This window comes from Myotis daubentonii, chromosome 15, assembly GCF_963259705.1.
Source record: "Myotis daubentonii chromosome 15, mMyoDau2.1, whole genome shotgun sequence".
Lineage (NCBI taxonomy): Eukaryota > Metazoa > Chordata > Mammalia > Chiroptera > Vespertilionidae > Myotis > Myotis daubentonii.
In genome coordinates, this window is record NC_081854.1 from 12,235,870 (window position 1) to 12,253,463 (window position 17,594).

At 55.2% G+C, this 17,594-nt stretch overlaps 1 long non-coding RNA gene across 1 annotated transcript; it reads right to left on the reverse strand.

The window, feature by feature from the left end:
- Positions 1 to 7,830: 7,830 nt before the first annotated feature.
- Positions 7,831 to 12,756, reverse strand: LOC132216337 (uncharacterized). Its single transcript, XR_009448732.1, has 3 exons — positions 11,619 to 12,756; positions 8,888 to 9,006; positions 7,831 to 8,183 (listed from the first exon to the last, which is right to left on the reverse strand). It is a non-coding gene; the product is annotated as an uncharacterized LOC132216337 (long non-coding RNA).
- Positions 12,757 to 17,594: the final 4,838 nt, after the last annotated feature.

Consider the following 17,594-nt stretch of genomic DNA (forward strand, 5'->3'; position numbering starts at 1 on the left):
CACACACACACACACACACACACACACACACGTTGGCACAGGCCGGCGCGGAGTAAGTGCTGAGGACATGGAAGATGCTAGTATTCTTTCTAAGCGATTGCTCTTATTAATATAGAGATGAGAGTGACCGCCACTGAGGCACACGGCCTGGATCCCCCTCCAAGAAAAGACTGGTGGCCCCGCTGCCGGTCGCGGGGATCCTGGACCGCTGGCACTTCCGCCCGCTGTGGAATTCCTCTAGTGGGCACTTTGCTTCAGGGGTTCCCCCTTGAGCTGGCAGCCTGGCCTGATGGGGGAGGTGAGCAGGAACCTGCCGGTGGGCATGCCTGACTCCGTGAGGCCCTGGTGCTGCTCGCCCTCTTCGCTCACCTACGCTCTGCTTTCGGGAGGACCTGACCCGGGGCAAAGGCTGTTGGAGTCCGACAACCTACGTGTGGGTATGGGCTCTGCCTCAGTGGCATCGGAGCGGCATCCGATCTCCCTGGGCCTCAGTTTCCTGCTCTGAGCCAGGAACATCATAACGCAATGGCTGAGAGGACCCAGTGAGTCAGCAAGAAGCCCTCTGGCACAGCGGCCTGGCACAGACGCATCTGAGGAGCGAGGGAGCCTGGGTCCACCTTCCACTCTGCCCATTTGCCCCTGTGAGAGGGGCGCTGGGAGGTCAGGCTCAGAAAGCAGGGTGGGAGGTGAGCGGGCACCTGCAGGGGGCCTGGGTGAGCCGTGAGGCCCTGGCCTCAGGCTGAGAAGTGGAGGGGAGTCCCGGGCTGGGACCCCGGTGGTGTCCCAGAGAAGTTCCCCGATTCCAGGATGCTCCTCGGAGGTGAGGAGGGGAGCCCCTGCCTGCTTGTTCGGTCAGCAGCGAGGAGGGGGGACGTGCGCACCAGAAGGCTGCCTCCCTCCTCAGACCAGAGCTGCCCCAGGGCGGGAGGGGGCGTCCACCGTCAGACTCAGAGGGCCCCTGGGTGGTGGGGGGCATGTTCCCCCCAGCCTGGGAGCTCCTGGCGGGTTTGAATGGTGTTCCTCCTCCCTCAGATCAGATCCTCCCTGAGAAGGCGGGTGTGTCTTCTCCGCAGACCAGGTACTTCGAACCGTGGGTGATGCCTCTCCCATCTGCACTTGCAGCTCGGAACTCCCCGGGGAGGGGGGTGGGGGTGGGGGGCCGGGGGCCTGCCTCCCGTCAGACCAGGAGTTCCCTGAACACGAGGCAGGTGCTTCCCTCCTGTGTCTGGGACGGTGGTTCTCAGTGGGAGGGGGTGGGGGAGGCAATTTCGCCCTCCTCACAAGGGGCACTTGGGTGAGTATTAGATTGGAGCAGAGCTTCCTGGAGAGAGCGGGCGTGCCTCCACCATCACCCTAAAGCTCCCGGGGGTGGGGGGGGGGTGGGGGGGTCCTGCTCCTGCCTCCTCCATCGGACTAGCTCCTGAGCTGTGGAGCCTGAGTTAGTCACCACACTAATTCACCGGGGGCACCGGGAGAGCGAGGTGATCTTGCCCCCAGTAGGAAAGTGTGAGCTATGAATTACCCAGATGCTAGGCCAGCGATGGCGAACCTATGACACGCCTGTCAGAGGTGACACGCGAACTCATTTTTCTGGTTGATTTTTCTTTGTTAAATGGCATTTAAATATATAAAATAAATATCAAAAATATGTCTTTGTTTTACTATGGTTGCCAATATCAAAAAATTTCTATATGTGACACGGCACCGGAGTTAAGTTAGGGTTTTTCAGAACACTGACACGCCGAGCTCAGAAGGTTCGCCATCACTGTGCTAGGCGGTACCTGCCTCCTTCAGGAGCTTGGCCTTGCTTCCTGAGCCCCCCTCAGCCCCAGCACCCCCTGACACCGGCCAAGCCTCCCCAGCGATCCGGAGCCCGGAGCCCATCCCCGCGGAAGGGACAGCCCCGAACCTGAAAAGACAGTCCTTTCCCTGGAAGTCTGCGCCGCCCCAGCCCCAGGCCACAACCTCCACCGTGGCCACCAGAGCCTAAAAATACAGACGCAAAAGTCCCCCGGCTCCTGGGAAAGCCGAGGCCACACCAGGCTCTTCCTCATTCGAGCCTGGGCCGCATGGACCCACCGCCCTGTCCCCCACCACCGTCCCAGGGGCCCTCCCTGCCCTCCCACACCTGCGCTCAAGGGCGAGGACCCCGCGGGCGTGTCTCCACCACCCCATCCCTCCAAATCGGGTGGAAGGTGGCGCAACCCCCCACACTGCAGCCTCCCCTCTGGCCACCCTGGCAGGCTCCGTCTGCACCCTGAAAGCAGGGGGCTGGCGCCATCCGTGAGCCTGTGCCCGCGGAGGCCGGTTCTGGGGGTGGGGTGCGGTGGGGGGGTGGGGTGCGGTGGGGGGCTGGTGAGAGGTGGGTGCATGGCAGCTCTCAGTGCCCTGCTCTGCGGGAGGCGGCCGTGCCTGGGCATTACCCAGCTCTGAACTTGCCACTCCGGCCTCCTGTGGTCGCAGAGTCACAGCACATTTGCTCACTTCTGGGAAAATCAAGTTGAAATGTGTGTTTCAGATCCCAAATTCTCTCCTCGCGGGTGCCCGCCGCACCCCTGGCCTGCAGGCCACGGCCGAGGAACCTTGCCCCCTGGAGAACCAAGCCGTCTGAGGAACAGAGAGATGTGGAACCATGGGATGAAAAAATATATTTAAAAACTATGAGAAAAACCCTATGAAATATGATGTGGAGAATCGCATAAAATATAATGTCCCATTTCTTTAAAAATATATATATATTATTGATTTTTTACAGAGAGGAAGGGAGAGAGATAGAGAGTTAGAAACATCGATGAGAGAGAGAGAAACATCAATCAGCTGCCTTCTGCACACCTCCTACTGGGGGTGTGCCCGCAACCAAGGTACATGCCCTTGACCGGAATCAAACCTGGGACCTTACAGTCCACAGGCCGATGCTCTATCCACTGAGCCAAACTGGTCAGCGCTATAATGTCCTATTTCATAAACGCTTGTAAGAGGAGCAGAGCAGGGTGCTGCCAGTCCCTTAGGAGCCCCTGCCCACTTCTTTCTCTTCTTTTTTTAAAATGAATGCTCCATTTTTTAAAAATATATTTTTATTGATTTCAGAGAGGAAGGGAGAGAGAGAGAGAAAAACATCAATGATGAGAATCATTGATTGGCTGCCTCCTTCCTACTGGGGATCGAGCCTGAAACCCAGGCCTGTGCCCTTGATCGGAATCGAACCCAGGACCCTTCAGTCTCCAGGCTGATGCTCTATGCACTGAGCCAAACTGGGTAGGGCTCTTCTTTTAAAAAAGATTTTATTGATTGCTTTTGGAGAGAGGGAGGGAGAGAGAAACATGGATTTGCTGTTCCACTTATGCCTTTATTGCTTGATTCTTGTGTGTGTCCTGAAACCTTGGCCGGTCAGGATGATGCTCTGACCAACCGGGAGACCACACCTCTTTCAAATCACACTGCTTTCCTTCCCCGCAAGGTAAGCCACATTTTTGTGCGCTTCAGTGCTTTTTAAAAAAATACTTCTCTACCTATGAAGACACACCTGGCCGCTACAATTTTGAATTTTTAATGAAGAGAGTCCTATAGCACAGCCTCTTGGACCTGGCTTCTTCCATTCCGTTTTGCGCTGCTGAAGTCCGTTCAGGTTCCAGCGTCGATTGGCGTGTCTCCGTTTCCATCGCTGTATACTCTTCCCCCGTCTGGATAGACCACAGCTCATGAGCCCGCTCCCCTGCTGACAGGCGTGTGAGCGGTTTTCTGTGTCTGACTCTTCTGCACGATGCCGGGTGCATCGCCTGTGCCCGTGAGCACACGTTTTTCTGCATTATCCGGGCACAGGTGTGTGCATGTCCAGCTGCGGAGGGTGTGGCCAGTTTCCCCGTGTGGTGGCACCAATTTTCACCCTCATCTCCAAGGTTTGCTGTGAGCTCTATGTGCCTCACATTTTTGCCAGCACCAGACCTGGCCAGACTCCCCCCGCCCTCCCCCGTTTCTTATTTAGAAAAAATGTTTTTATTGATTTAGAGAGAGAGGAAGGGAAATGGAGAGAGAGAGAGAAATGTCCATTGGCTGTCTCCTGCGCCACCCCTACCGGGGATTGAGCCCGAAACCTGGGCATGTGCGCTGACCGGGAATCGAACCCGTGACCTTTGAGTGCTCAGCCAACTGAGCCACACCGGGCAGGGCCGGCCAGATTTTTAAAACAGGAATCATCCTGGCCTGAATCTCGTGAAGCTCCTGGTGGTTCTAATTGGCAATTTCTGGCTCAAGAATGAGGTTGAGCATTTTTTCCTGGGCCCGTTGTCCACTTGAATCCAAGTGTAACAAAATCTTCAGGGCAAAATATTCTAGGATCTCAGACTCTTAGGGGCAACGAATTCTAGAGTCCCAGGCCTTCAGGAAAAAGACATTCCAGAACCCCGTGCCTCAGTTTCCTCATTTGTGACGTGGGAATAACACAGGCCTCTATCTCAGAGGACTGGTGGCAGGATTAAGAGTTACACGCTCACACCTACAACCGAGCCTGGCGCGTGGTGAATACTCAGTAAACTTGGTTTTCCCTAAGGCAGGAATTTCACCCATTTTGTCCTTTTCTGTATCCTTAGCACCTAACACAGGATAAAGGCTCAATAAATATTTACTGAGTGAATAAGTCCTGGAACCAAAGGTTCAAAGGCCCTGACTGGTTTGGCTCAGTGGATAGAGTGTTGTCCTGCAGACTGAAGGGTCCTGGGTTTGATTCCGGTCAAGGGCATGTACCTTGGTTGCGGGCACATCCCCAGTGGGGAGTGTGCAGGAGGCAGCTGATCGATGTTTCTCTCTCATCGATGTTTCTAACTCTCTATCTTTTCCCTTACTCTCTGTAAAAAATCAATAAAATATATTTATTAAAAAAAAAGGTTCAAAGGGTCAAAGTAGCTTGTAATTGAAGAACTTTAGAAGCAAAGACTAACAGGATTTAAGAAACGATGACTGGCCCTGGCCCGTTTGGCTCAGTGGATAGAGCATCGGCCTGTGGACTGAAGGGTCCCAGGTTCGATTCCGGCCACCGGCACACGCCTGGGTTGCGGGCTTGATCCCCAGTAGGGGGTGCGCAGGAGGCAGCCGGTCAACGATTCTCTCTCGTCGTTGATATTTCTCTCTCTCTTTCCTCTCCCTTCCTCTCTGAAATTAATAAAAATATATTTAAAAAAGAAAGAAATGATGAGGGATCGGGCCAGAGAGTCTTAGGAACTGAAGAGTAAATAATAAAAGTGCATCCTCAGCAAACCTAAGACTCACTGAAAGAAAGGTCTGGCGGGGCTGAGAAGGCCAGGCCTCTGTCCTCCCATCCTACGAAGCCACCTCACCTTCCTCGCTGGCTGCCTCCTCCCATCCTGTCCTTCCTTCCACGTGGGTGGATTCTAAGGAAGCTGGAGAAAGTCAGCGGGAGAAAGTCCAGGCTCCTGCCACGGAGGCCCTGCACCAGGCACCACCTCTCTCCTGCTTTATCTCCCACTGCCCTACCTCCACCCACACCCTGGCTTTTAGAAACACCTCCCCCCCACCCCCCGCTTAACTTCAGCCTCAAAAATAAGCCTCTTTCTCTGAGATTCAAATCAGGGCACACAGTAGGTGTTCAATAAACATATCAGGTCTCAGTTCTGACAGCCTCTCCTCCAGGAAGCCCTCCCTGATTTCTCATGGTAGGTAGGGTCAGGTGTTCCCCTCTGGGTTTCCCAACCATTCTGGGATGTCGCTAGCTATCCGGGGGCAGCCCAGGCTCCCCTGTGTGAGAACCTGTGAGGGCAGGCCGTGGGTTGTTATCACTGCGGAGAACCAGACACCGCCCCAAACAGCTGAGACCTCAGGGAATGGGTCTGTCAGGCCGCTCTCTGACTTTTGAAAAAGGCTTGCTTACAACGCTCTGAATTGTGCCCCCTGATGCCATCCCTCTGGGACCCGGGGATGGCTCTACTTGCTTTTCTAGGTCAACAAAGGAGTGCCTGACAGGCCCAGCCCGGAGCCTGCCCTCCTGAGACACAGAGCCATTGTCAGCGGCTCAGGTCTCTGTCAGCAGTTCCACCCTACAGGCTCATAAAGCACCTGTTTCGTGTGCGAACGTTTCTGGGTACCCACTGTGGGACCCGAGTCCTCAGCGACCACCATGGCTGTGCATCCCCTCCTCTCCCATCTCCCTCCGCCTTATTCAAGGCACAGAGAGGTTAGGGTCTTGGCCCAAGGCAGTGGTTGGCAAACCACAGCTCCCGAGCCACGGGCGGCTCTTTGGCCCCTTGAGTGTGGCTCTTCCACAAAATACCACGTGCGGGCACGCAGGTACAGTGAGATTGAAACTTCGTGGCCCGTGCGCAGAAGTCGGTGTTCGGCCTGGGCGAGTCTGTTTTGAAGAAGTGGCGTTAGAAGAAGTGGGGGGTGTCGGCGGTCGGCCAAGGGAGACGCGGTGCAGGCGGGGGAGGTACATTGTTTTGAGGTACCTTCCTGAGGTCGACCCCTTCCAACCCTCCCATCCACACTCCTCTATCTGAAGCAAGTATACAAGGCGACTGTGGATGGGAGAGTTGGAAGGGGTCGACCTCAGCGAACGTACCTCAGTCAGATTGAGGACGTTTTTAGCAAAGGCCAGCTTAGGAGCACCCTAATGAAGTCAATAACAATGTACCTACCTATACAGTTTAAGTTTAAAAAATTTGGCTCTCAAAAGAAATTTCAGTCGTTGTACTGGTGATATTTGGCTCTGTTGACTGATGAGTTTGCCGACCACTGGCCTAAGGTCACACAGCCAGGGAAGGGCGGGGGGAAATAAAACTTTAAAAATCAACCATAGGGAGGGAAAATGAACCTACAATAAAACACACCCACTTTAAGGGTGCACTTTGGATGAGCTCTGATAAAAGTGTAGCCATATAATCATATCACAATCAAGACAGAGACCTTTTCCCTCTGCCCACATTACCCTGTGTCCTTTGTAGTCAAACTCTTGAAGCCCAGTTTCTTGCAGCCACTGATCTGTGTGTTTTTTTAAATTAAAAAAAAAATGTATTGATTTGCCGGCTGGCATGGCTCAGTGGTTGAGCGTCAACCTATGAGCCAGGACCAGGGCACATGTCCAAGTTGCAGGCTCGATCCCCAGTGGGGGATGTGCAGGAGGCAGCCGATCAATGATTCTCTCTCATCATTGATGTTTCTCGCTCTCCCTCTCCCTTCCTCTCTGAAACCAATAAAAATATATTTAAAAAATTGTATTAATTTGAGAGACAGAGAGAGAGGGGGGGGGGGGGGAGAGAAACATTGACCTGCTACTGCAGTTACTCATGCATTCATTGGTTGATCCCTGCATGTACCCAGACCAGGGACTGAACCTGTAACCCTGGCATATTAAGATGAGGCTCCAACCAACTGAGCACCTGGCCAGGGCTGATCTTTTTTTAAAAAAAATCTCAATAATTTCCCTCCCCCCAGAACGTCATAGAAATGGGATGATACATTGTGTAGCCTTTAAAAAATCATTAAAAGCCGAAACCGGTTTGGCTCAGTGGATAGAGCGTCAGCCTGCGGACTGAAAGGTCCCAAGTTCGATTCTGGTCAAGGGCATGTACCTGGGTTGCGGGCACATCCCCAGTGGGAGATGTGCAGGAGGCAGCTGATCGATGTTTCTCTCTCATCGATGTTTCTAACTCTCTATCTCTCTCCCTTCCTCTCTGTAAAAAATCAATAAAAATATATTTTTTAAAAAAATCATTAAAAACAAAACAAAACAAAAACACCCGCACAGGCAGGAACATTCACCCTCTTCCGTGCACTGCGCCATGGCTGTGACACGCGTGTGGCTGTGTACCATCCCCGCTCGTCACGGCTACACAACGCCCCACTTTGCAGGTGGACACAGTTCGCTCCTCCGCCTGCCAGTTGGAAAACATCTGGTTGTTTCCAGCTGCTGGCAACTATGCAGGGAGCTGCGATCAACAAGCGCAGACCGGCTTTTGTGTGACCAGAGGTCTGCGTTGGCCGTGGGTAAGCACGCAGGCATGAAATCGCTGGGTCACAGGACGAGTGTATGCTTAACCTCCGGGGAAACCGGCCAATGTTTGCCGAGGTGGCCACTCTGGTTTGCATTCCACCAGCAGCCTGTGGCTGCAAAGCTGCTATGTGAGTCTGGGTCAGTAAGACAGGTCTGAGCTCCTGGCCACGAAGCCACACCGCTCCTGGGAAAAACAACAACAAAAAAAACACAAAAAAAAGATGGCGACAACAGCTCTTTCCACCTTAATCACCACACAAGCAGCTGCTTGAAAGACAGAAAGAAGGAAGGAAGGAAGAGAGAGAGAGAGAGAGAGAGAGAGAGAGAGAGAGAGAGAGAGAGAGAGGCCTGGCCTGGTGGCTCCGTTGGTCGGCACGTCGCCCTGTACCCCAAAAGGTTTTGGGTTGATTCCCAGTCAGGGCTCATCCCTAAGTTGCGGGTTCGATCTCCAGTAGTGGGTGGGCATCATCATTGATGTTTCTATCTCTCTCCCTCTCCCTTCTTTTCTCTGAGATCAATAAAAACATATCTACGAAAAGTGTGTGTGTGGGGGGAACCCCACACATCCTCAGGTGAGGATTAAAAAAAATGAGGAAGGACTTTCTGGGCTGACGCACTGTGATCTCCCAGATACATGGCTGGGGGGGGAGGCGGGGGGATACAGAACAGGGTAAGAGGGGTGCCATTGACATAAGGAGGGGGCGGGGGAAGAAATGTGTGTACATGCTTTCTTGTTCGGGCGTAGGCTATTTCTAGAATAAAACACGAGAGCGAAACTGGGAGGTGGGGGCAGGACGGGGAAGGGGATGAGCAGAGGGGCCACGGTGGGTGGGCCACTTTCACTTCCATCTTGTGCTTTGTGGATTTGGAAACTTGTGAAGGCCTTACCTCTTCAAAATAAACGCCTACAGTCCGCTCCCTCTGCCAACAGGTATTTCAGGCCTTGCTCTGCCGGCGAGCACACCAGGTCTGCCCTTGGGAAGTCAGAGAGCAGCTCTGGAGACAGGCTGTCAGTCAGAGGAAAACGGAGTGGAGAAGAATAAAGCCAGCGAGGGAGGGGGGAGGAGAGTGCCGAGTGGTTTAAAACCTTAAAAAAAAATCCAGCCCAGCCGGGTGGATTCCGTTGATAAGAGCGGTTGAGCATCGACCTATGAACCAGGAGGTCACGGTTCGATTCCCGGTCAGGGCACATGCCCAGGTTGTGGGCTCGATCTCCAATGTGGGGCGTGCAGAAGGCGGCCAATCAATGATTCTCTCTCATCATTGATGTTTTTATCGCTCTCTTCCTCTCTCTTCCTCTCTGAAATCAATAAAAATGTATTTAAAAAAAAATCTAGTCCTAACCGGTTTGGCTCAGTGGATAGAGCATCAGCCTGAGGACTCTAGGGTCCCGGTTTCGATTCCGGTCAAGGGCATGTACGTAGGTTGCTGGCACATCCCCAGTGGGGGGTGTGCAGGAGGCAGCTGATCGATGTTTTTCTCTCATTGATGTTTCTAATTCTCTATCCCTCTCCCTTCCTCTCTGTAAAAAAATCAATAAAATATATTATTTTTAAAAAAATCTAGTGGCCAAGGGAAGTCCCTCTAAGGAGTGGCATTTGGGCAGCGATGTGAAGGGGGTGAGAGAAGGAGCCATGCGGGTACCTGGGGAAGAGTGTCTAGGCTGCGGGAACAGCATGTGCAAAGGCCCTGAGGTGGGTTGTACTGGCTGTTTGAGGCCAACATGGTTGGAGCAGAGTGAGGAAGCAGGAGATGGGGAGGCGGTGTGTGTGGAGGAGATGGTTTGGGGCTCTTGGGCCACGACAGGGACTTTGGTGTTTGCTCAGAAGGAGACGGGAGCCGTGGAGGGTTCTGAACAGGGGTGGGCCGTGATCTGACTTGTTGTAGCAGGTCCCTCTGACTGCACATGGGGGCAAGGACGGAGGCTGGGAGCCCAGTGGAGGAGGGGACCACATGGTCCAGGCTGTAGGTGATGCGATGGTGAGGAGCTGAGAAGCGGCTGCATTCCAGGCTGTTTTGAAGGTGGTCACGCCAATAGATGGACTTCTACCTTGGCAGGCGTTGCACAGAGCAGCTCAGGGAACTGGGAGAGGGAGGAATGAGAGGACCGGACCTGGTTTGTGGAGACCAGGGGAGACGATGCTGGGGCCCAAAGCAGGCGAGGACGTGTTTGCAGGAGGAGAGCGCAAGGATCTGCCAGAGAAACAGAGAGGATGGCGGAGACAAGCAGTCGTCAGGCCGCACAGAGCCCTCCAGGCCTGTGGCTGCAGTGCTGCCCGCGGGCTTCCTTCTGAGGGCACGGGGTGGGGGGGTGGGGGGGACACTGGGGAGCCATAGCAGGTTCTGAGCAGGCGTCGGGGTTCTCCTGCATGAACTGTTTTTGTTTTTTTGTTTAATACATTTTTATTGATTTCAGAGAGGAAGGGAGAGGGAGAGAGAGGGAAACAATCAATGATGAGAGAGAATCATGGATCTGCTGCTTCCTGCACGCCCCACACTGGGAATCGAGCCCACAACCTGGGCATGTGCCCTGACCGGGAATTGAACCGTGACCACGTTCAACCACTGAGCCACGCTGGCCGGGCAGGGTTGAGTTTTAAAAAAGACCCCTCTGACCGTATAGGGAGACCAGCTGCCCAGCAGAGCGAAGGTGGCTCAGGTTCGGGAGGAGGTAAGAGAGGGAAGCCTGGGGGGCGGGAGATGGTGGGGTCCACGCTGACTTCAGAGGCCACGCCCACAAGGCTTCTCCTGCATGAGCTCAGCGAGTCTTCACCACCACACAGGGAAGTATCCCTGCTCCACAGCTGGGGAGCCTGAGGCTGGGAGAGGGGAACTCAGCCCGACTCCAGGGCCTTTACACCCCCATGACCCCTACTACTGACAGCTGGGGAGCCTGAGGCTGGGAGAGGAGGCTGGGTCCCAGGTCCTAGGCCACAGTCCGGAACCGAAGCCGAGAGATTCGAACCCATACCCGACCTTTCGGTGCCAGGAAGGGATATGGGCCCTGCCCATCCCTCACCCCCAGACCAGAGGGCTTGACCTCCTGGGAGTCCCCGGGCGGGGTGAGGCCGCCACACCTCGCTCCCTCCCCACCCTGAGCCCCAAGCCCAGCGAAGGACTTTAACCCTGGGCCACCAGCAGCCAGCACGCAGAGGCCGCCAGAATTCCCCTTCTCCCCGTGCCAGGGGAGTTACCCAGGGCGCAGGGGGCGGGAGGGGCAGGTGCAGAGGGGACAAAGGGAAAAGGGGAACATCTCAGTTCGCCAGGGCCAGGCTGCTTTCCTCCTCTGCGTCTGTTACCCTCTCGGTAACCCAGGCGAGGCTCCTTCCGTGGACGGAAGGTGGACCTGCAGAGCTTTGCTAGGGTGACGGACGCTTTCCCTCACGTCTGACAGGGAGACAGTGTCCCCAGCCTGATGGGGGAGATGAGGCGTCCCAGCCTGATGGGGGAGATGAGGCGTCCCAGCCTGATGGAGGAGACGAGGGGTCCCAGCCTCATGGGGGAGACGAGGGGTTCCAGCCTCATGGGGGAGACAAGGGGTCCCAGCCTCATGGGGGAGATGAGGGGTCCCAGCCTGATGGGGGAGATGAGGCGTCCCAGCCTGATGGGGAGCCCTCACCAAGTCCAATGGGGGAGACAGGATTTCCCAAGCCGGATAGAGAAGATAAGAAGTGCCAGCTCCATGGTGGAGAGCAAGTCTCTAGTTTGGATTTCCAGTCTGAGGGGGGAGGCAAGATGCTCCAGGCTGAGCTCCCACGGTGACCAGAGATGAAGAACGTGTCTGTTGCAGCCCAGCCAGCTCTTTCCTGAGCCCGGAGCTGGAGCCCCTGTTTGTTGGAACCCCAGCTCCGCTGGGGCCAGGACCAAGGGGCAGAGAGGCCGCGGGCACGCGGGACTTGCTCCCGTGGCCCAGCCTGACCCCTCTTCCTCGCGCTCCAGCCTGGGTGGCGGTGCGCTGGCGCCACCTAGTGGTCGCGGTGGGCCAGGCCTCCCATCCAGAGCGGGACGAGAGCTGAGCGCCCAGAAGACCTGGATGCAAGTCTCCCCTTCACTCCCCCCAAAACCCATCTGTGATTCTGTGGCTTCGCTACAGGCAGCCTCCATGTGGCAGCCGGGGCTGGGTGTGTGTGTGTGTGTGAGTGTGTGTGTGTGTGTGTGTGTGTGTGTGTGTGTGGTGTTTTTCTGACTTACAAACACACCCCTGCCTCTCCTCTGCTCATGACTTTCCTGTGGCTCCCAGGGCCTTCGAAGGAAGTGCACACACAGGCTGCAAAGCGGCCTCCAGTAGCCTCTCCCCAGCCACCCGCGGCCTCCGCGGGGCAGGGAGCTGTTTCTGGAGGAAGTGTCTCTCAGGGCTTACCTGGAGGCCTTTGCACGGGCTGTTCCCTCTACCTGGAGCACCGCTCCCCATCTCTTCCCCAGCATGGCTCTTAGTCCTCCCGCAGCCCCAGCCTGACTCCCTAGGTCAAGGTGTCAAAGTCACAGTCCTGCGGGCTGTTGTAGTCCCTGCTCTATCCCTATAGGCCAGCGGTTCTCAACCTGTGGGTCGCGACCCCTTTGGGGGCAGAACGACCCTTTCACAGGGGTCGCCTAAGACCATCGGAAAACACATATATAATCACATATTGTTTTTGTGATTAATCACTATGCTTTAATTATGTTCAATTTGTAACAGTGAAATTGGGGGTCACCACAACATGAGGAACTGTATTAAAGGGTCATGGCATTAGGAAGGTTGAGAACCACTGCTATAGGGCCTGACACTAACATACTCCACGGATTGTTTGTTTGCTTGTTTGAGTGAATGAATGAATGAATATGAATGAATGAATGAATATGAATGAATATGAATGAATGAATGAATGAATGAATATGAATGAATGAATGCCAGGCTAAAGAGCTTGCAAGGGCAGCCATAGGAGAGTTGAATCAGGGAGAGACACAGTCAGAGTTAGAAGCCCCCAAGGTCCCCCTTAATCCTGGGCCTTTGCACACACTGTTTCCTCTCCCAGAAACATTTGCACCTACTTCTGTTAACGCTCACTCATCCTCCCAAGGAGTCCCTTCTTCCAGGGGGCCCTCCCTGACCCCCAGCTGGGTCAGATGTTCCCCTACCCAGCCTCCTGGGCTCCCCAACTGGGCCCTGACCAGTGCTGGGTTGTCACTGTCTGTGATATGGGCTCTGGGGGGACAGGGGGCACCCACCGCTGTCTCCTCAGAGCTGACAGCACAGACATCCTTCGGTCAGGACCTGGGTCAACACCCCTGCTTCCCCATTTGAGGAGCGTCTTGGGTGAGGGGGGCCTCTCCTGGAGCCCCACTTTTCTCGTGTGAAATGTGGAAAGAATTGGTGGTTCCTCCCCAGCTTCCCAGGACCAGGTGGGGGTGGGGTGGGGGGGGGCTTGAGAAGATGAGACCCTGAAGTCCTCAGCTGACCACAGGCCGGGTGACTGTGGGTAACCCACTTCCCCTTTCGGGGCCCATCTGGCTGGACGAAGGGGCGGCAGGGCCCCCGTCCTGCTGGGACAGTTAAGGAGGCCGGCGGGGCTTCCCAGGCGGGAGGGTCAGGGACAGGCGGAGGGAAGAGGTGTCTGCCGGGCTAGGGGAAAACCAGCCGGACCAGCTTTCCCCGCCATCAAACGGATAACCAGAGGGAAGCAAACAAGGCCGGCTCCACCCGGCAGGCCCGCGGGAGGGGAAGTTGGGGGAGAGGATAAGGGGCCCCTCGAGGTGGGTGAAAACCACAGTCCACAACTTCCACCCCGAGCCTGCAGTCCTGCGGCCTCATGGGTGGCAGCTCCGCCCTGGGCCCGCTCAGCCCAAAGCCCGAGACCCCCGGACGCCTCTCTGCTTCCACGCCACCTCCATTCCATCAGCAAGCGCGATGGGCTCTGCCTTCCAAATCTTTCCCACCCTCCAGGGCCACCACCCTGGCCCAGTGCCATCGCCCCCCCCCCCCCCCCCCCCCCGTCACCATGTCGCCTCCTGGCTGCATCCCCTTACATCTGCTCCCGACAGTCTCTTCCGACATGTGGTCAGAGGGAGCCTGTTGGGGCCCGAGGTAGAGCCCCCGGCCTTTGCACATGGGCCCAGGCTCCCACCTCACTTGAGCTGAGGGCAAAAGTCTTCATCATGGCCCACGAGGCCTGCATGATCCCGGTCCTCGGTTGCCCTCACTTCCTCCACTCTCCCCTTGCTTCCTCCACGCCAGCCACACTGGCCTTGAACCTGCCTCCTGGACTTTGCACATTCTGTTCCCTGTGTTTGAAGTGTTTTCCCTGCCAACTTTCCACCCAGCTCCTCTGATCTTCCGGGTCTCACCTTGTGGTTCGCTGAATAATGTCCTCCCTCCCACCTACCCCGCCCCTCCACCCCCAATCCAAGTCTGAATCCCCAGAACCTGCGAATGTTGCCATGGATGGCGAAAGGGGCTTTACGTTGTGATGTTCAGGATCCTGAGATGGGGTGATGGCCCTGCATTATCTGGGTGGGCCCCACCTGTCATCCCGCGGGTCCTTGTAAGAAGGAAGCAGAGGGAGGTTGGACTACGGAAGAGAAGGTGATGTGAGGTAGAAGCAGCGATTGCAGTGATGCAGCCACAAGCCAGGGCATGCTGGCAGCCACCAGAAGACGGAACAGATTCCCCCCTGGAGCTTCCAGAAGCCACCGGTCTGTTCCCACCTTGGTTTGAGCCCTGTCAGCCTCATTTTGCACCCCTGACTTCCAGAACTTTAAGAGAATACATTTCTGCTCTTTTAAGTCAGTAAGTGTGTGGTATTTGTTATAGCAGCCACAGGGAACTGATACAGACCTTAAATTTCGCCCCTCTGGCAGGCTGCTTCAGAGTCTCCACCTTACATTTCACGCTCAGTGTTTTCCTCTTAGAACCCATGTTTTTCGGTCAGGGCATCATGACACTTGGTAATGACTTTGTCTACTGGCCTGTTAGTGTCTGTCCTCCACTCTGGGCTGTGGGCTTGTGAGGCCAGGGACCAGCAATGTGGGTCAGTGTGTGCACCATGACCTTATACAGTTCATGCTTAGGGTACACACTTGACAGATATTCCCCATTCATTCATTTATTCATCCATCTATCCATCCATTCACTTATCAAGTGTTTACTGAGCACTGATTGTTTGCCTGGCATTGTTCTTGGAGCTGGGGGGTGCGGGAGTGATTCTGCTCTTGTGTTGCCCCTTATTATGTTTCCCAAGCCTTCAAATTCATATGCTGACGCCAAACCCCCAATGTGCCGCCTGGAGATAGGGCCTATAGGGGGGTCATTAAGGTTAAGTGAGGTCCAGAGGGTGAGGGCCAGATCTAATAGGATTAGTGTACTTATAAGAAGAGACACCAGGCCTCACTGGTTTGGCTCAGTGGATAGAGCGTCGGCCTGTGGACTGAAGGGTCCTGGGTTCGATTCCGGTCAGGGGCATGTACCTTGGTTGCGGGCACATCCCCAGTAGGAGGTGTGCAGGAGGCAGCTGATCAATGTTTTCTCTCTCATCGATGTTTCTAACTCTCTATCCCTCTCCCTTCCTCTCTGTAAAAAAATCAATAAAATATATTTAAAAAAAAAAAAGAAGAGACACCAGCCGGTTTGGCTCAGTGGATAGAGCGTCGGCCTGTGGACTGAAGGGTCCTGGGTTCGATTTCAGCCAAGGGCACATACCTAGGTTGTGGGCTCAATCCCCAGGAGGGGGTGTGCAGGAGGCAGCCGATCCATGATTCTCTCTCATCATTGGTTTCTCTCTCTCTCTCTCTCCCTCTTCCTTCCTCTCTGAAATCAATAAAAATATATCTTTTAAAAAAGAGACACCAGAAAACTTGCCCTCTCTCTGTCCCCGTGAAGCCACAAGGAAGGGGACATGTGGGCACGTGGTGAGATGGCAGCCACCTGCAGGTCCCGAGATGAGGCCCCAGAAGGAAACATACTTTGCTGGCACTCACAGCCTCTAGAGCAGCCGTGGGCAAACTATGGCCCGCGGGCCGGATCCGGCCCGTTTGAAATGAATAAAACTAAAAAAAAAAAAAAAGACCGTACCCTTTTATGTAATGATGTTTACTTTGAATTTATATTAGTTCACACAAACACTCCATCCATGCTTTTGTTCCGGCCCTCCGGTCCAGTTTAAGAACCCATTGTGGCCCTCGAGTCAAAAAGTTTGCCCACCCCTGCTCTAGAACCATGAGAAGTAAATTCCTGTCGTTTATGTCACCCTGTCTGTGCTACTTTGTTACGGCAGCCGGAACGGACTAAGACACTCTCCAACATTCACTGTATTCCCGTTGGTCCCTTTGTTCAGCTCGCATAGCCCTGGTGGTTTTCAACGAGGCCCTCAGCTCCGTCCACAGTCGTCCCCTGCAAAGGTGGCCCCGGGCTGCCCTCCCCTCCGACGTGGCTGGGCGCAGTGACGCGCTCCCAGTGACATGGTCTGTGACTTCTCAGAGGAGGCGCCTGGCTTCCCCCTCGCCGCCCCATCGGATCACGCGCTCCGGGGCTCAGCGGCCTGGCCCCCAGGATGCTCTGTGGGGAGGTCCGTGTGCCGAGGGACTGGGCTCCTGCCAACAGCCCTGCGAGTGGGACAGGAAGAGGGTCCCCCAGCCCCAGCCAGGCCCTCAGACGCCTGCGGCCCAGGTGCCACCCTACCTGCACCCTCACGAGGCACCCTGAGCCGAGCCGCCAGCTAAGCCACTCCTGGATTCTTGACGGAGGGAAACCGTGAGGTGACAACGCTGTTGCGTGTTGGGGTAATGTGCTATGCAGGGGCCTACAAACAATATAATACAGTGGGGCCTTGACTTACGAGTGTCCCCACTAATGAGTTTTTCGAGATACGAGCCGTCTCTCGGCCGATTTTTTGCTTTGAGTTGCGAGCTAAAATTCGGGTTACGAGCCAGCTTCAGATACCCCACCGCTAGCTGGCGCAGCGAACGCCACAGTGAACGCCACAACATCAGCCCAGCATCACGTGTCTCACTCATTCACTTTTTGATTTGACATACGAGTAATTTGAGTTACGAGCTCCGTCACAGAACGAATTAAACTCGTAAGTCAAGGCCCCACTGTAGCTCTGAAATGTGTTTTGTTAGCTGGTCGGGCAGGCCTCCGGCGCATCACTACTGCTTCTACTCTGCGCCAAGCACTGGCTTAGGTGATGGAAACATCAGTGGTGAGCAGAAGAGATCACATGCCTGCTCCCGGAGCTCACAGTCTGGCGGAGAAGACATAACGAGGCGTGGAGAGAGGAAGCTATAATATGGTCGGCTGTGCCCTAAGTGCTGTGAAGAACAGGGCTGGAGATCTGAACAGAAACCTGAATGGCGTGATCCAGGGGAAGAACGTTCTTGGCAGAGGGAGAGGCTGGTGCAAAGGCCCTGGGGCAGGAGTTGGTTTTGTTCAAACAGCCTGGAGGCCAGGAGTCAGAGGAGAAGCAGGTGGACTGTGATCCAAAGGGGAGCTAATTCCAGAAACGAGACCTTCCCTCGGGGTGGGGGTGGGGGTGGGGGTGGGTTTCCTTTTCCGAGGAAGGGTCAGGCTGACACCTGCTTCTGAGAGTCACCTGCCTGTGATCGGCCGCACAGGTGAGGCCCT